At 43.2% G+C, this 16,373-nt stretch overlaps 1 protein-coding gene and 1 long non-coding RNA gene across 2 annotated transcripts in view; one reads left to right on the forward strand and one right to left on the reverse strand.

Annotated features, from left to right (window-relative positions):
* roraa (RAR-related orphan receptor A, paralog a) overlaps nt 1-16,373 on the forward strand; it is a 143,977-nt gene that overhangs the window by 54,318 nt on the left and 73,286 nt on the right. The window lies entirely within an intron of this gene.
* On the reverse strand, nt 11,168-12,290 carry LOC148397031 (uncharacterized). Its single transcript, XR_015859147.1, has 2 exons — nt 11,743-12,290; nt 11,168-11,665 (listed from the first exon to the last, which is right to left on the reverse strand). It is a non-coding gene; the product is annotated as an uncharacterized LOC148397031 (long non-coding RNA).

A 16,373-nucleotide genomic window follows, 5' to 3' on the forward strand; every position in this document is an offset into this window, starting at 1 on the left:
AGCAGTTCTTGCTATTTAGATTTGTGGATTTTAGCAGAGGAGTCGTTTCGGTTTGGTAGCATTCAATTGAATTTTGGACAAAAATGTGCTATGTTGTAATGAGTCCAAAAAATGTTGTGCAAGATGAAATGTTCATGTCACATGTCCAGAAATATTGCAAGTGGAAGACGTCTTGTTTCGATGTCCAATTATTTGCCCAATTAAGAACTTATACAGTCAAATCTCTGTTGAATCAACATCGATTTTGAGATCCTCATTATTTCCTGCCTGATATCTTGTTTTAATTTAAAACCAAGGGTTCCCACGTGTATAGTCACATTGTAGTCTTGACTCTTTGACTGATATTTTTTTTTATTTAATTCTTATTTTTTATTTGTTTTTATTTATTTATTTTTACAGAAGAGTGTTTGATTGGACGGCGCAAAGGAAAAATGAGTTAATCTTATTAATCCATGAAATCTTAACATACGCATCTCACTTCACGTGTCCTCTGGATTGCTTCTTTGGCATGGTCTAGTTACGATGTCGAACATCTCAGCCAGACGACCATAAACTGGCCGCATATGAGAGAGATTCAGGTATAACCACAGGAAAAAACAGACGTGTTGGCGGCCGTGTGAAGTTGTCGGACCGCAGTCTGGTTTTTGCCCATCTGCTGTGTTAAGCGTCCGTCCTCCTGAGAGATGTCGGACACGAGGTCAGCAGAACGTCGCAGACCTCATTGCATATGTTTTGACAAACTGTTGCTGATGGTCAGGAGAATATGCATTATTGTCCAAATGAAATCAGATAATTAGCTTTTTTTATTGGTGAGCCATTCATTGTGACAGCGCTCGGAATAAATAATGTCCGCACATGATGACGCGCTGATAAAAACGGGCATCTTTCCAACAGCTCATTTCCACTTGAAAATTGGCCTCATTGTGGATGAAATATTAAATGGCCGCTTGGCTATTAACTCCGACATTTATGGATTGGATGCTGTTGTACAAGCTACGTGGCGGGGTTCACTTGTCGCTTTTTATTCCTCAGCGCTGTCCCGTCCAACTGTGATGTATGGCACGAGAAGTGAACTGCACAATAGGTGTGAATACGGCTGGCGCCGGTCCAGACTGGGAATTTGAACAGGCTGATGGCAGTGCTGTGCCGCACACTTTCATCATCTATTGAGCTTTTGTGTTCACAGTTGACATTTTGAAAGGGAGCACAACCCATTTCAGGAGGTTGTTTGTTCGGATATCAAATGAGGTGATGATGAAATGACCGTATTTTTTTGGATTGTACGTCACACTTTTTTCAAAGTTTGTCTGGTCTTGCGACTTATACTCAGGAGCAAGTTGTACTTTCAAGCATGGACGCTAACCCAAAATGTCCGTTCTCTAATCATGGAGGAGTTTTGGTTGTCCGTTGGGTGCCAGTCTGAGCTCTACTGTCCCCCCCCCCATTCTTTTTAATAAAAATTTAAATTTAATTTTTAATCTAATATTCTTTATTTATGTATAGATTCTTAGTGTAAACATTTATTATCATTGTGGTGCCGATGCATTCTAAAGCCATTTTAGTTTGTTCAATGAAAGACAAAAGTTGTAAACAGGGAAAAAGCACAGAGGAAAAATACTAGTTTTTGTTTTTCCACCAGCTTTTAAGTTGCTATATTTTGATAAACACTTGTGGGGGAATAATGGTGCAGAAAAAAAAACACATACACACACAAAAAGGACATAAACTCACCAAGAGACCCTCACTTAGAAAAACACATAAACAAAGCAAACAAACAAAATATCTAATGAGAAAACTTAATCTTAAAAATTCATTTTCTGATTCATTTTCGGGTGACCACAGATGAGCTTACACAACAAAACCTCCCTCCCTCCCTCCCTCCCTCCCTTCGTCTGCAGGGAGAAGCTCTCCACACACGACTAGATAAAGCCGACGGTGTGTTTGCGGTACGAAAAAGTGGGAGTGAGCCGCCAAAAGTGTGCATGTACCGCAGAACGCCTTTCACTGAATCATCCGCAGTTTGGGAGGATGTGGCTGTTTGCCGTCTCAAAGGAAAACGTTGGCCAGGGACCATAATGCCTGCAGCCGCTAGCAAAGCCCCTTAAAATATTCATCAGATAACTTTTTTTTTTCTTCTGTGAATATATGTTTTTAGCAGATGGTAACATTTTGGAAGGGAGAACAAAGTTGTAAATGGAATATGATTTCACTTGTTGCCATGGGAACTGAGATGGATGAAGATGTTTCACGCGCCACTGGTTGCCTGCACTCCACTCGGGTGTGTGTGCGTATTTGTCTGGGAGAATCAACTCAACTAATATTGGCTGTACACATTTTTCTGTGCACGTGTATATAAAAACGTGCTCGAAAATTCCGATTTTTGGAGTTCCAAGAGTGGATCACTCTGAATTGCGCAATCGCAAACATACGACACGAGGTAGTTCAACTTACAAGTGACTTGACTTGCAAGTTTTGGAGATACAAGCCTGTTGATTGTTTTTGTTTGGTTTTACCTTGACTTGCTGGCAAAAAGTTGAGATACGAGATGTGGCAGCGAATATAAGTCAAGCTAAAAAAAGCATCAATGTTGCAATACCTTTGAATATGCTTATTAGAACAAAACCGGTGCAGCAACACATATAGACAGCAGTCGACACACACCGGCATATATTCTTTATCCTCTATTAAAAATTATTAATAATAATTCCGCAACTTATTGCGGCTAATTCAAGGCACCGCTGTAGTGAGAAACGTATTATGACACTTAGCTAAAGTGCAAACTGAATAGAACAATGAATGCATGGGAACTATGCTACGCTAATGTTCAATTGATTTAAAGGCATGCTACAATCTCACACATGTTCCTGCACTCCCGCAGCAATAATATACACGCTTTTCACTGTCTCTATTCAAAGGCTGATTTATTTAGCCGTGTGACAGTCAAGTACATTGCTCATTTCACAGCGCGTTAGCCGACCGGCCAAATAGTGATGATTCAGTAGTACGGCGACTCGTTTTCGCACGGGACATGAAAGGGAGGATCTGTCGATAAATGCGACACCAACAGATGCCCCAACTTATCTTGTGCCATTTTTTTAGCCTCATTTTAAAATGACTGCACTTCCATTTGAGAGGAGCTAATTAGATTGTGTGAGTCGCATGATACGGGTGCTACACACATGCACACACACACACACAAAAATCATTGCAGAGATGATTTGCCGGTACCGCCACACAAAGCTGATAGGACAAACTCTTCTTTAATTTTGCTCTCCGAAATCAGATGCTAATTGGCTGTCTGATTTTAGTAACTTGTTCAGCAATTTAAGAAGATTGCTTTTTGAAATGTAACAATTTCAGCATCTCATTTTTTATTCTGTGCTCTCCACTTAGGAGAGGATCTCTTTTGGCCTGGCCAATTGTTCAGCTGTTGGAGTTAACATTGCAAAAACAAGAATGAGATTTATATCAGTGAGTGTAAATAGACAGGAGAAATTAATTTCTGAAATATTTCAATACATTTATACGAACATGTATTACATGGTGCTGTCGGCAGTGTCACGCACCCTTTTAAGGAATCAAAGCAATGACACCTGCTGGCAATTTCTTTTATTTTGTGACCAGAATAGGGGCAGAACCTTCACACCGGGGAGGGGGGCATGTTCAAGCGTAGCTTAATGGGATGGCTTTATTCATCAAGCGAGGTCTGAACACTCGTCCACCGCAAAGCTGCCTTGAGGGACAGTGAGTGATTCCGACCACTCAGCCTCATTATGAATCATATTAATATTTAAGGGCTCGGAATTGAGGAATAAAAATGGTAATTGATTGCATCCAAATGAAAGTGTTTGAGCCGGGCAATATTATTTAAATATTTCCCCTTTTCCACAATGCATGCTGAGAATACACTAAATTGATTTCTCATTTTTTCCACTTATTTTGAGGGTGTAGAAATGTAAGCCTTGAACCTAGAGCCGAATGGCAGACTCGCAGGCCAAATGAAAGATAAATGCATGTCTGATGAGTCGTGCCAAGCCGAGGGGGGTTTAGTCATAGCCCATGCGGCAGAGTTCTTCTCCCCTTTTGCTGCATCGCCGAAGCCATGGGCCATCCTGTTTTGGAGAAGAAAAACAGCTCGGGCCAGTTTATTTTCATATCCTGTTTATTCTAATCGAGAGAACCCTGTACCGGGTTATGTAGATTAAGAGCCGGGGATAAGAATAGTAACCTTTAAAGACTCCATTGTGTGCATGCACGTGCATGTGTGTTAATCAGCTGATTAAACCATCCAGTCAAAAAGTGACAAGTAAGCATAAATGAGTCTGCAGGCAAGTAGACTGTGAATGATAATGACGCTCAGGAGTTCTACTTAGCATAACATAAGGGAGTGCTGATTGTGCTCATGGCATTTTTCAGCACGCAGTCAGAGGACGTTGTTAGAGTCGCACTAATTAGGCCTTACCTCGTTCAGTCAACAGAACCACCGTTGTGGTCGCTTTCTGGATTTTGCGCCTGATTTAGCCTGAGCGTTGCATCAGCTAGCTATGGGCTTGAATGCTAACATGGCGCTGCCTCTTAGGAGAGCAGCATATGGAGTGTGCAGCCAGGCGGGCGTGTCATCATTCTGTTCTGGAATTGTTACCTGGAGGTTTATAATCCAACAACAAACCTCGAATGGTATTTCATAAACTAGTGACGGGTGCTGTTTTTTTGTTATGCTAATACTTGCTGTGTTGGCAAATTCGCTAAGTATGTTTAGAAACTATGGCTATTTTAATAAATGTATTGTTGAGACAGAACAAAACAAACAATTTAAAACTAGAGTTTGGGATTGGATTGAATTTCACAAGTTTTTATAGGTGTCCCATACAGCAGGGGTCTCCAACCCCCGGTCCGTGGACCAGTACCAGTCCGTAGGTCACTTGGTACCGGGCCGCCAAGCATATATAGCATATATATACATATATATATGTTTATTTGTTTATTTATTGATTTATTTGTTTATTTATTTTTATTTTTCCCCAGTCGAGCCCGCAAAGCTAGCAAAAAATGAGTAAACATTTATTTTGAAAAATGTAAAAAAGATTGTCGATTCTTTCCCAATTACATCCGGCGGTTCAGGTCAAGTCTCGGTCACGTGACGTCACCTCGGTCGAGCCCGCGAAACTAGCAAATATGAGCAAGAAACATAGATGTTTGGAAAGCTTCTTCGGAAAGGGAAAAAAGCCCAATAAGAAGAAGCTAGGACTTCTAAATAAAGGTAAGCTGCATTTAAAAGAAAATTTCTGGAGTCCTACTTAAAATATGGATTTATCGCAACAGGTGACTTTGACGCGCCAAGCCCACTCTGCATAATATGTGGCGACAGGCTAGCTAACGAGGCAATGAAGCCTTCAAAACTGCTTCGGAAAATGGAGACCAAGCATCCTGCATTAAAAGGCAAACCTTAACCACTTCGCGTGTCATTTTCTCCGATTACGCCGGCCAACCTTGTTTCTGAGAAACAAGGTTAGTGTTCCCACTAATTCAACGGAATGGTGAGTTTTATTTTTTGTCATTTATACTTGTTTTTGTGCCAGTCGTATCATTTTATTTCATCGTATTTATATATTTATAATAAATGTATTATTTATTTATAAAGGCCGGTCCGCGAAAATATTTCTTACACGTCAACCGGTAGGTGGCGCCAAAAAGGTTGAGGACTGGTACTGCGTTTCAAGCTAGCTAGCGAGCTAGCTAGTCACACACAAAAAAAATAACGTTTGTTCACTATGTTTTATTTTTTCTATATCAATGATTGCTCATCCGTGATCTGTTAGATTTGTCTTCCCCTGCCGATACTGCTTACTGTACATGAATTCAAATTAATATTTTATCATCCAAACTGCTGTGTTGCTAGCTGTGTTAAAAGTGTGTGAAAGGTGTGTGTAAATACACAGCAGGTCTGCTGAAAACTAAGACCTGGTGCCAACTGCCAACGAAACCGCAGCCAGTAATTTTTTATTTTTTTTGCTGCGTGCCTGCGTTGGTATAAATAGATAGCCAATTTGTAAAATGGTCCGCCTGAACACAAGCATCTTGGGCCACTCTAATTGGTCAATTTCCCGCCTGTATTGAGTGCCTAGATTGATTTATTGCCTTTTTTAAAAGGCCGCAGGGACCGCGAAACAGCTGTGCCAGCCGTCCGCGCAGGAACTGTTATGAAAACAAGAGGGGCTGCGAGCTGAGCGTCGGACGTGGCAACAAACGGCGAGTAGAATAGAAGCGGCGCGGCAGACAGCTGGCACAAGACGGCGTCTGCTCTCTGCTACCGCTGGAGATGCACGATTTATCTCCTCAGACAGCGTTGAGTGAAGAGGCTTTGCCCTTTTCCAGCTCTGCCTTTCCCACGCAGAAACACAAGCGGGAATTTCCTTGATTGCCGCAATGCCTTAATCATAGAACGGTTTGTATGATTGGAGGCAGAGAATAGAGATTTTTTTTTTTTTTATCCCAATCGTCATGATACCCTCCATGTTCTTGACATTGAGAGGACTCAGAGAAGAAAATGGATTTGAGTGTTCTGGCTCTTGGGGCTTGAGTGATAGCTCCCCAACCTGAGCGCTTGCATGGCTGTTGAATGAAGTTGTTTGTGATTTACTCCACTGTCTTGATTCCAGTTGGAATAACTCAGATTGGATTTGCAGTCCTACAACTAATCGTGACGTGTTCCGTTACGTTCTAGATATTTAACGTCAAGTGTAACCGTTTAATCACCACTTGCACGCACATCTGGATCGTCACTTTTCTGATGATTGTTTTGGCGTTGGTCGCTATATCAGGTTACTAGACTTGGTGTCATAAATTGGTTCTGTGTTTTGGAGCCGGCAAGTGGCCACACTATAAGTCTGACACTGAGCTGATCATCTTGAGCTGTCGCCATGAGCACAGTTGTTGGTGAGGTGGGATGATTAGAAAATGAGTCCCGACAGTTTGTGGCTTAAAGGGACCGCGGGACGCAAGAATCGGAATTTGGCCGTGCAGGAACAATGAGATGCCAGATGGTCAGCTTTTTATTACACAAATTGTAGTGCAAGTAGACAGGTGTCAGAAGATAGCCATCCTTTTTTTGTGGAATGCCTTTCGATACTTGTTTTGATGGCCGTATGTAAATGAGCAATTAATCAATCAAGTAGCGACTGTTTACTTTTGGTCCGATGATAAATGTGCCAGTGTGAAAGCGAAATGAAGCAGAACAATCAAACGTGAGATTCAAAACGCGCAGAAGAACTAGAAGTGTGAACACAGTCTTAATCTTGGCAAGATGAATGTGGAATATAAAAAGCCCTACTCATGAATCTCCCAACCTGGCAAGGTTAACACCACCACAAAGCTTCCAACGTATCACTTGACTTTGTCTTTATTCAGCTTGTAAAATATTTGAACGGCCGGTCAAAGATGAATTCACGCTTGAAATATGCTCGTTTCGCTTCTGGTGTCTTCATCTCCGCCAAGCAACACATATCCCGATCACGGCTATTGAATTTCATTAGTGGAAAGAGTTTGCTAGCATTTGAGCTCCTCTTCAGCATTCCAGCCCATTGCGAGATAAGTGTTTCATTTTTGAACTGTGATTCTTGGAAATGCCTGTATTTAGCACTGGGTATTGGGAGCCCAAGTCTTCCACAGGCATTTGAAGGCACATTTTTTTTTTTGCCAGTCCTCCTCTAAAGGCAAAAGATAGAGAATGAAAGTGAAAGAGAGGCAGCGAGAGAGTAATCGCACAGTCTTCATCGAGTGCTTAACTTTAGGAAATATGAGTCTGGTTGAAGATGAAAGGGCCTTAATCTCCAATGGCTCTCTCTCGCCACTACTCTTTCTATATGACTCTTTCTCACTGCTAGCAGTCCAACGGGACAGGTTCGTTCTAACATGCATTATGTAATCCCTTTTGAGTACGCCGTGCCTTGAGAAAGGAGGCGGAGCTTCCACCTGCCTTGTCTGTTCACATCTCAAGCCATCGGAACCTTTGTGTCTTTTAAAAATGTTAGCTTTTGTGTCTCCTCAAGCATATGGAAATGTAGCGCTAACCAAGCTAGCCCTCCTTTCCTTTTCCCTCCAGCCGGTTGAAGCTCCGCCCCTTACATAATCCCTGTAGTCCGCCGGTGTGGGTGTGCGCAGTCTGTCAACACTTCCTCAACACTCTCGAGTGTTTGAATGGAAACAGGAGGAAGTGTCTACACGTAGCAAAACAGACCTGGAAAACTAGCGGGGTTAATGTCGGCTGTACTGTGATGTAACGCGGTCAACCTGTGAACGGAGTAAACATTTTGAAATTGTTAAGACAAGAGTGTTTATACTTGTAACACGGAGCAGGTTTACATTAGACGTTGAGCGATTCTTGTTATCGTACGGCCACATACAAACTGCTATGTTTGTTTCCGCGGGCTGAAGAAAAAAAAGCGGATTTAGGAGTTGATGTTTCGCATAGTTTCATTTAATTGATGTGTTTTCGATTTAATCCATTTGAGTCTTGACGACAGATGCTTCATTTGAAAGGAAAATGGACGAATTCCAATACAGTCAACAATATATTTAGTGAGATGCACTAGAAATCCTTCAAATGTCAAATGCATTTTAATTTCATGAGCCTCTTTGAAATGTGTGAGTGAATGAAAGTTTCTGTATTTCAGCATTTGGATTCCACACATCCCTTTAAGTCACTATCTAATTTCCTAATGGCCGTTGGGTTCGTGGAAGGTTCCCAAACAGCAATTTCTCCCTTGACTCAGCCTGGCTGTTGACTGCTAAACAATACGAAGCCTTCGTATTAGCATTTCAATGGCCTTTCTATTTTCAAATGTATAATTGCAAAGTTTTAATTGTGTCTCGGTGAGAGAATAGCTTCTACGCTTTCTGTGAAGTGCTTATCGGCGAGAGCGGAGGCCAGGCCCACTCCGGGGGTAGAAAATAGAAATCTGCCTCTCTCAGGAAGAGAGAGAGACTATCCTTGGGTAAGGATTCACTCCTGGCACCAGCGCAAGCGGAAATTTTGCGCGGCGCTTCCTTGCGATGCTTGAAGGGTGCGCGCCAATCGAATGAAAGCGAATTTGATAATGACTTATTAAAAAGTGCGGCTGAGTAAATGAAGTGTGTTGTGTAGCCATTAGAGGACGGGAGGTATTATGTTAAACGTTTTGATTTGTGAAGTGGGGTGTGGACTCGCTAATCCGCCGACAGTTGGGGATGCTGGAGGGAGAAATCAAGCCATGCATGTAATATGAGAACATTAGCTTGACGCTCGCTCGCAAGACAAGTGGGCATGATCGATGAACTCCAGAAGGAGAAAATGATGTTCTGTGAAATGAGCGGATTCACCTCTGATCAACTTCAGTCTGGCGGAGATTTGCGTTTAATAAAAATGATCAGATATGTTTTTTTTTTTAATTAAAGCGCCATTTTTTACCTGGATGGGTTCCCGTCCAAACAAGTCCCAGATGAAAGCGAGCTATATCTTTTCATACAGATGTTACACTATAATGGCTCGGCCGCGGCAGACGGATGAGGATGGAACGTTTCCCCTCAGCGTTTTCCAGGCCTGACTGCCAGACTGCGCCCGAGACTGATAAATCACCCTGCCTCAGCCTTTCTCCCGTGTTTTCTTTTCAAATGTAGAATCGATGGATTTTCCCTTCATTTCATTGACCTGTGCATAATGGCGCTTTCACTCCTCCGCCGCTGGGATGGAGCGCGGCGCCGCAGACGTGCACGCCCGGGCAAAGACGAGGCGGCCCGGGCTTTGTGTTGCTTATTGTTCAGCCCGGAGAAATTAATGTGCTGTGAAATTAGCATTTTATCTTACTGCAGATACGGTAATGGAGGCAATTAGAGCGCAGGGGAGACGGAGCGCTGGGGTAGCGGAGAGGTGAGCGACGATCCTCCGGGCCGGAGAAGTCGCGCAGCCGGCCCGACAGATAACACCGCGGCTGGGAAACTGGGAAAGCATGTCTGCCGGTTAATCGGGAACACGTTCAATGTCATCGCGTCTCGTAGAAGAGCTTGTTTGGACACAGCAGTCAGTCATCGTACGTCTCTTGATGTCTTTTTGGCTCTGCCCGGCCGACTGAAATGATCAGGATGGGGCGAGGCGCCGCAATCAATGCGCGTTCTGAGGCCGGGATCATTTCTCATCACTTATTTTCGGACGTGACGTTGTGTATTTACAGCTGCAGGGGCGCCTTGTCAACTCTCTTTATCACATCTCCAGATTGAAATTGATCCCTCCGATTGCGAGCCGCGGGCGAGGAGGAGGGCCTGTCGCTGTCACCTGAAGCATCTCTCGATTATTTATGCTTTCGTTGGTCTGTTTTCATGATGGAGAGGAGGATGCTGACATTGTGGTTTGATTCGGTATGTCCGATTTGATTCATTTCCTCAGCAGAGGACAAGAAATTATTTTTAGTCAAATATGTTTAGAAACTTTTTGTTCGTGTGGATTATTTATAAATTCACTGCCATTGATTCACTGAGAAAAAGAAATCTGCATTTCTTTTCAAATGTGTCAATCACTCTTTACTGCCACCTAGTGGAGTGGAGTGTAACTGTCAACAGTTCAAACCAGGCTCCCCCGACGTAAATCCGCAGCAAAACACGGTGACACGTTTAGTGTGAGTTTGTTCAGCCGTCGTTTGACATTTCCTGATCTGTTCCTCTTCAGGTTTTTTGCTAACCACTTTACGGCATTATCATTCAGCCTTGGCTGGAGGTCGCTCAGCTCTTGCATTTCTGGGTTTAGTTTGCAAATGTAGCGGCGCATCCCTTTGGCTTCTCATGCACGTCCCGCAAAGGTCTGAGTCAAATATTGACATAGCTTATGGTTCAAACTGAAAATGTTTCTTTGCAGTTTTCCATGTGGAGAATAGATCAAATGTTTTCCCTTCGGTCCACACCGTCTGCTGAGTGGTTTGTTTGTCTGGGAGGAGCGCTGTCGAAACGGCTGGCCCTTTGAATACACATTTCTCCGTCAAATACGTCAGTTCAATCAAAACTTGAACTTTTTGTAACACTTTAGCGCTCTTTTTCTCGCGTCTCTCGCATACGGCAGCAGCTTGAACGCCCTTTTGTTGTTATTAAACCTCAAATTTTCCGCAAGTATGTGGGTTCAAAGTCAAGCGCACGTAACAAGAACTTGTATCTATTTTTTTATTTCTTCGATTTAAAATCTGCTTGAGCAAAGTCAAACCCCCCCCTCCCTGTGTTTTTTCTGAGTAAAGACAGCATGACTTCTGCACTCGGAGGATCACGCCCAATAAGAACATGATCCCCCAAAGTGCATTGGGCTGGCAAGGGGCTGAGATAATACCCTTTTCTTCTAAAACTCCAAGTGCAAGCGGAGAAAGGGGGGGGAGGGACCTTACCAAATGACACCCCACAGCAACCATGAAACCAATTGTTCTCCTGCCACCTTACGCTTTAGGGAGGAAAGCAAAGGCGTGCTGAGGGTCTGCATAATATCCTTATTCTCAAACATGAGGGTGTCGTCCGCACGTCCATTAGTGTCAACACGCCGCTGCTAAATGGGCCCGGGCTGTCTTTTTCTCTTAGCCGCAGAGGGTTTGTCTGTCTGTGGGGACTGCCGTAGTTGGTCCGCGGGGGATTATCCACTCTGATTGCTAGGATGTGTTTCCTGTGAAGAGAAGGAGATAGATGAGGACGTGCCAAAGTGCCGAGCGCCGTGCGTGATTAGAGAGGCGGTTCGCGTACCTGTCGTGGGAAACGTGGCTAAATGATGCACCGGAGCCGCACCAAATCGTAAGCACATTGAAAAAAAGATGGACGGACAGACGGATGGATGGATGCAATACCCCCCCCTTAAGTTAGCATCTAAGCCAGCACTGTTACACATGAGCTCGGAGCACAGTTGCTAAAGCTCACGGCTGACAAACCCCTCTTCTCATCTGAGCTTCCTCGCTGATCTAAGACCAGGTGCTGTGGCTTAGCATCCGCCGAGGGGGGTGCCGAGTCTGTCCCGAGTCCAGCCTAATCACAGGGCCTCAGGTTGTACGCAGACTTGGCCCGGGGCGTCACATCTTGTTTGAGTTAACAACACAAGCTGAACGCTCTGTTTACAATCTCCGCAGCAGGAGCAGAAAACCTCACAAAATCTCGTCTGGATGCTTGTCAGATGCGGAACACATGTGTTGAAATGGAGGAAATTATGTCACTCCCTTTCCTCATGTGACCATAATGACTAAAGAGCCCTGATCGGGGTGATGTGATGACGCAGAGGGAGACTCACACTGTGGTGACACTTGTGCCAAGTCTGTTTTTTTTTTTTTTTCGGCTGTCTCGCGTGCATTGCGACGCCCTCTGCAGGCGAAAATTAAAAGCGACGTTTTACATTAACAAGGTTGTGATCAAACAAATGCGATGATTTGGAGTTTAAGGTAGCAAGTGTATTGTTTTTTTGTCGTGAGAAGCTAAACATCAGTAAAAAAAAAAAACGTGCAAGACTTCTAAACATTGTTTCCTTCAGGAGGAGCCGTAAAGTGGTCGACTGCAGTCTGCCGTCATGAAAAATGAAAAAGAAAACGGGTGCTTACTTAACCTCAAATATTTATTCACCCTCACAAGCTTTGAAAGCTTCAATGCGGAGTGCTTGAGGAGGGGTGAATAAAATAAGAGGGAGAAAAAAAAATCTACCTGGTCACACCTTTCCGTCATCGCAGGCTTGCTTCGGTAGGTGATGATGCGCCCGTCATCTTACTGAGAACCGTACCACGATGCAGAGTGCACTTAGCGCTCGCCTCTCAGGGACATTCATCGCAATGATGCTGCGTATTTTTTTTTTTCCATTAAGAGAAGGAAAGAAAAATCTATTTTTTGTTTGCCGGTTTCACAGCTTCCAGCACTCTTTCTTTTATGTGTGTAAAACTACGCGTGGATGTCCTCGGTCTGATTGTGTGCATGTGTAAATGCAGAAGAGTGTTTTTAATTCTAAGAGTGTACAAAAAGTCAGCTTGTTTAGAAGCATTACATTGAACTGGTTTTGCTCCCGATGCTATTTTAAATATGATTAATAATAATGAAATGAAATATTCTTCAGAAATGCTGCTAAAATATACGTTTGTCATGAAATACGAGTACTTAAAAATTCCAGAAAAATAGAGAGGGCAATAATGAAAAAAACTTTAAAAATCCCCAAATATACAAAATTGCCAAACTGCAAACATGCCTTGACTAAAATTTTAAGTTGTGATAGCACAATTCACCACTAGCTGGCAGACTGCTTGTTCCACTTACAGCAAGTCCTATTCTGACCTTTACTACTAAAAAATAAGCTGTTAATTTTAAATCATCCACCTGTTTAGGAAATGCATGGTCCAATGTGGCCCTTAAGTAGTACATGTTGCTGAAAAATTGTATCTCTCCCCCCCCCCCCCCCCCCCTCCTCACTCCATCATTTAGGCTGTCCATCCCTGCTCCAGAGGGATAGTCGATATCCAATAAATAGCAACTTGCACCCCTCCAAAAGATTGCACATTTCCTAAATATGCATGTGCATTGTTTCAATTATAGCTGTAGTTGAACAAGCACGCCGGAAGCATGGGGGAAGTCGATTATGAGTGCCCGGTGAGCGGAGAAGATGTATGTCTCTCATGAGCTCACTTTCATTAAGTGTCCTTGTGAGCAGACGCAAACAACAGATAAATATGTGCGAGTAAGGATTTAATTAAAGTAATGGGTGGGACAGTAACAAAGTTGTCAAGTTTTCTCCATTTTACTACCACAGTAAGATGTTTCATTTCAACAATGAGCCTTTCCGCTTGCACTTTGTAATATTCTTAAATCTCTTATCTTATTAATCTTAAAAAAAAAAAAAAAGACGAGTCTTCTTTGCCGCAGGCGGCAGAGAAGGAATTTGTGTTTAGTGGATTCCTGTTCCCAGATGAGTCGAGCTAAATGAGTTTGGAGGCTTCCTGAATGCTCTATAATTGTGATGAGGCTCTGCTCCTCTGAACAATTAAAGATGCAAGAGCCCCCCCTCTCTTCTGAGCTCCATCCCAGATCACTCTTTCTCGGAAAACACACACGGGGCGTGGTTGGTCCAGACGCTGACCAGACTCCTCCCTTCCGAACTTTAAGAGAAAGCCTCAAGGTCGGCATCACGCCCGCCCGGCGCTATGATCCATTTGTTACACGCCGCCCGCCAAAGCCTCGGAGGGTAGGACTGGGGACTCTCCAGTCTCCCCAGTGGTCCAACCCTTCCCTCCCATTTAGCGCCTCACATTCCCCGTCTCCGTTCGTCCTCTCGGAGAACAAAGGCGGACTGGGTCGGTGACGCCCGCGCCGCGCGGCTATGCTAATGCCGCCGGCCCGTTGCGGGGCTGACTGAATGAAGAGCTAAATCGGCGTGTCAGGATGAGAAGAACGAGATGAAGTCATAGTCTATTCGGAGAGGTCAGCTTGTGCGAATGCAAATATTTACGTAAGTGATTAAAAACACCCTCCAAGTATCCCGCCCACTTGATTTAAATGAGAAGCTAAAACGATTCGTATCCCGCAGGCGAATCTGAAAATGAGGAAGGAGGACGAGGCATTTGTGGGCGGAAAAAGGGAGCAAACAAATAGTGACGTAAATCTGACTCACTCGTCGTTTGCCTTCACAATGAAAAAGATTAAAGCGGAGGGCTCTTTGAGGGATGCAGATTTCATCCCTTTGCTTTTCTTCGACTTTCATCCTCGCCGCGACGAGTCGGCGGAATTTCACACTGTCACCGCCATTTCCTCAGAGGGTCGCCATATTGCTGTTTACCTCAAGAGCATGTAGGGGATTTTTCTTATTCATATTTCATGATCCTTTGATAAATAAAACACAGTGTTTTTCTTTTTCTTTTTTTTTTTTTGAAGAGACACTCAGCGTCTAGATCAGAGGGTGGATGGCGCAGTATTTATCACAAGAAATAGGCAATAATCTCATCTGCGAGTCTGTATTAACAATCGAGCTTTCAACTGAAGGCTTGAATGGGCCAACTTCACGCTGACTGGGCCTTTCAGCCTCACACGCTGCAAGATGTGAAAGCCTTAGAAAATTAGCGGCGTATTATCCCCGACATCTGTCTAATCAAAATACTATAATCCTCCCATCTTGCGATGTTTTTGGATGATAAGTGCCTCGGATGAATTCTTGAGTACGATTCCAACCGTGACCTGCGCCGATTCGCCACGCTGACAATCACGGTCGTCCCAGTCGTCCGCCGGGTCGAGGAACGGCGGGAAAATGCTGAGGTGCGGACGTTTGCTAATAACACGCAAGCGAGCGACGCATGCTAAACCGATGGATTCAAGCCGACGCGGAGCCATAAAAGTATGTGGTCCAATTAAAAAAAAATGATACATAAGTTGACTGTCTCCAGACGTGAACTCTATTGAGTTTAGAATAAATCGGAGTGACGGCAAAGCAAGCTGCTAGCGGCACCTATGGGGGCTTCTGCAACGAAGTTGGGAAGAACATCCTGAAGAATATTTGATTTTTATTGTAGAAAGATTGCCACAAGTGTGTTAGGCTCTTACATCTTTTAACGAGTCAAAAGTTCAGAATACGGTTTTTGTATTCAGATGAACTGCATGAATTTCATTTTTTTTCAAATGGAATAATTGGGGTGTTCCTAAACTTGTGACCAGTCTTGTATGAATATAGATAATATTGTGCACTATAGAGAAGACAATTTCTAATGACATGTTAAATAAATAAGCTCCATAACATACTGAAGATATTTTGTGTATAATAAATATTCATGAAAAAATATTTAATTAAAAAAATGACATTACACTCACTGCACTCCTGATAATGCGACCACTTTTTATGAATATTTTTATTTAAAAGAATGTCTCCATCTGTGTTTTTCATCAAGAGAAGAATATCTTTCAAAAATGTACAACATGGCTCCCAGGCTGTGGGAGTGCAGTGATTTGCTCTTTAGTTCCCTGCCCTAATGAAATGCTAATGCCGGAAGTCCTGCTAAGTACAACGAGCGAGCAGATTGTTAGTCGACTCTAACTAGCGTGAAACTTTGCAACTTGTCAAACCCAAGTCTTTGTTTTCAGGAGATCAAATGCCCAACATGAATCCAAATAAGTTGTTTTGCTCCTATGTGCAGTTTGGTTCCTGTTTTGCGTCATTTAAGACTTTTGATATCCAAGAATAAAAATCATTGAATGATTGGAACAATTCTATTAAAAAAAAGAAAAAAACCTACAAGGCACATTTTTCATTCATGGCTGGGTAATTGAAATGAACATGAATAAACAACATGAAAGCCAAATAGAGAAGTTCACGTGGTGTGTTAAATAAGCTAACGCAAAAGAGTCGGGTCAAAGCAGGTAGCAACAAC

The sequence above is a fragment of the Syngnathus floridae genome, chromosome 6 (assembly GCF_059516105.1).
Source record: "Syngnathus floridae isolate MCC-2025c chromosome 6, RoL_Sflo_1.0, whole genome shotgun sequence".
Lineage (NCBI taxonomy): Eukaryota > Metazoa > Chordata > Actinopteri > Syngnathiformes > Syngnathidae > Syngnathus > Syngnathus floridae.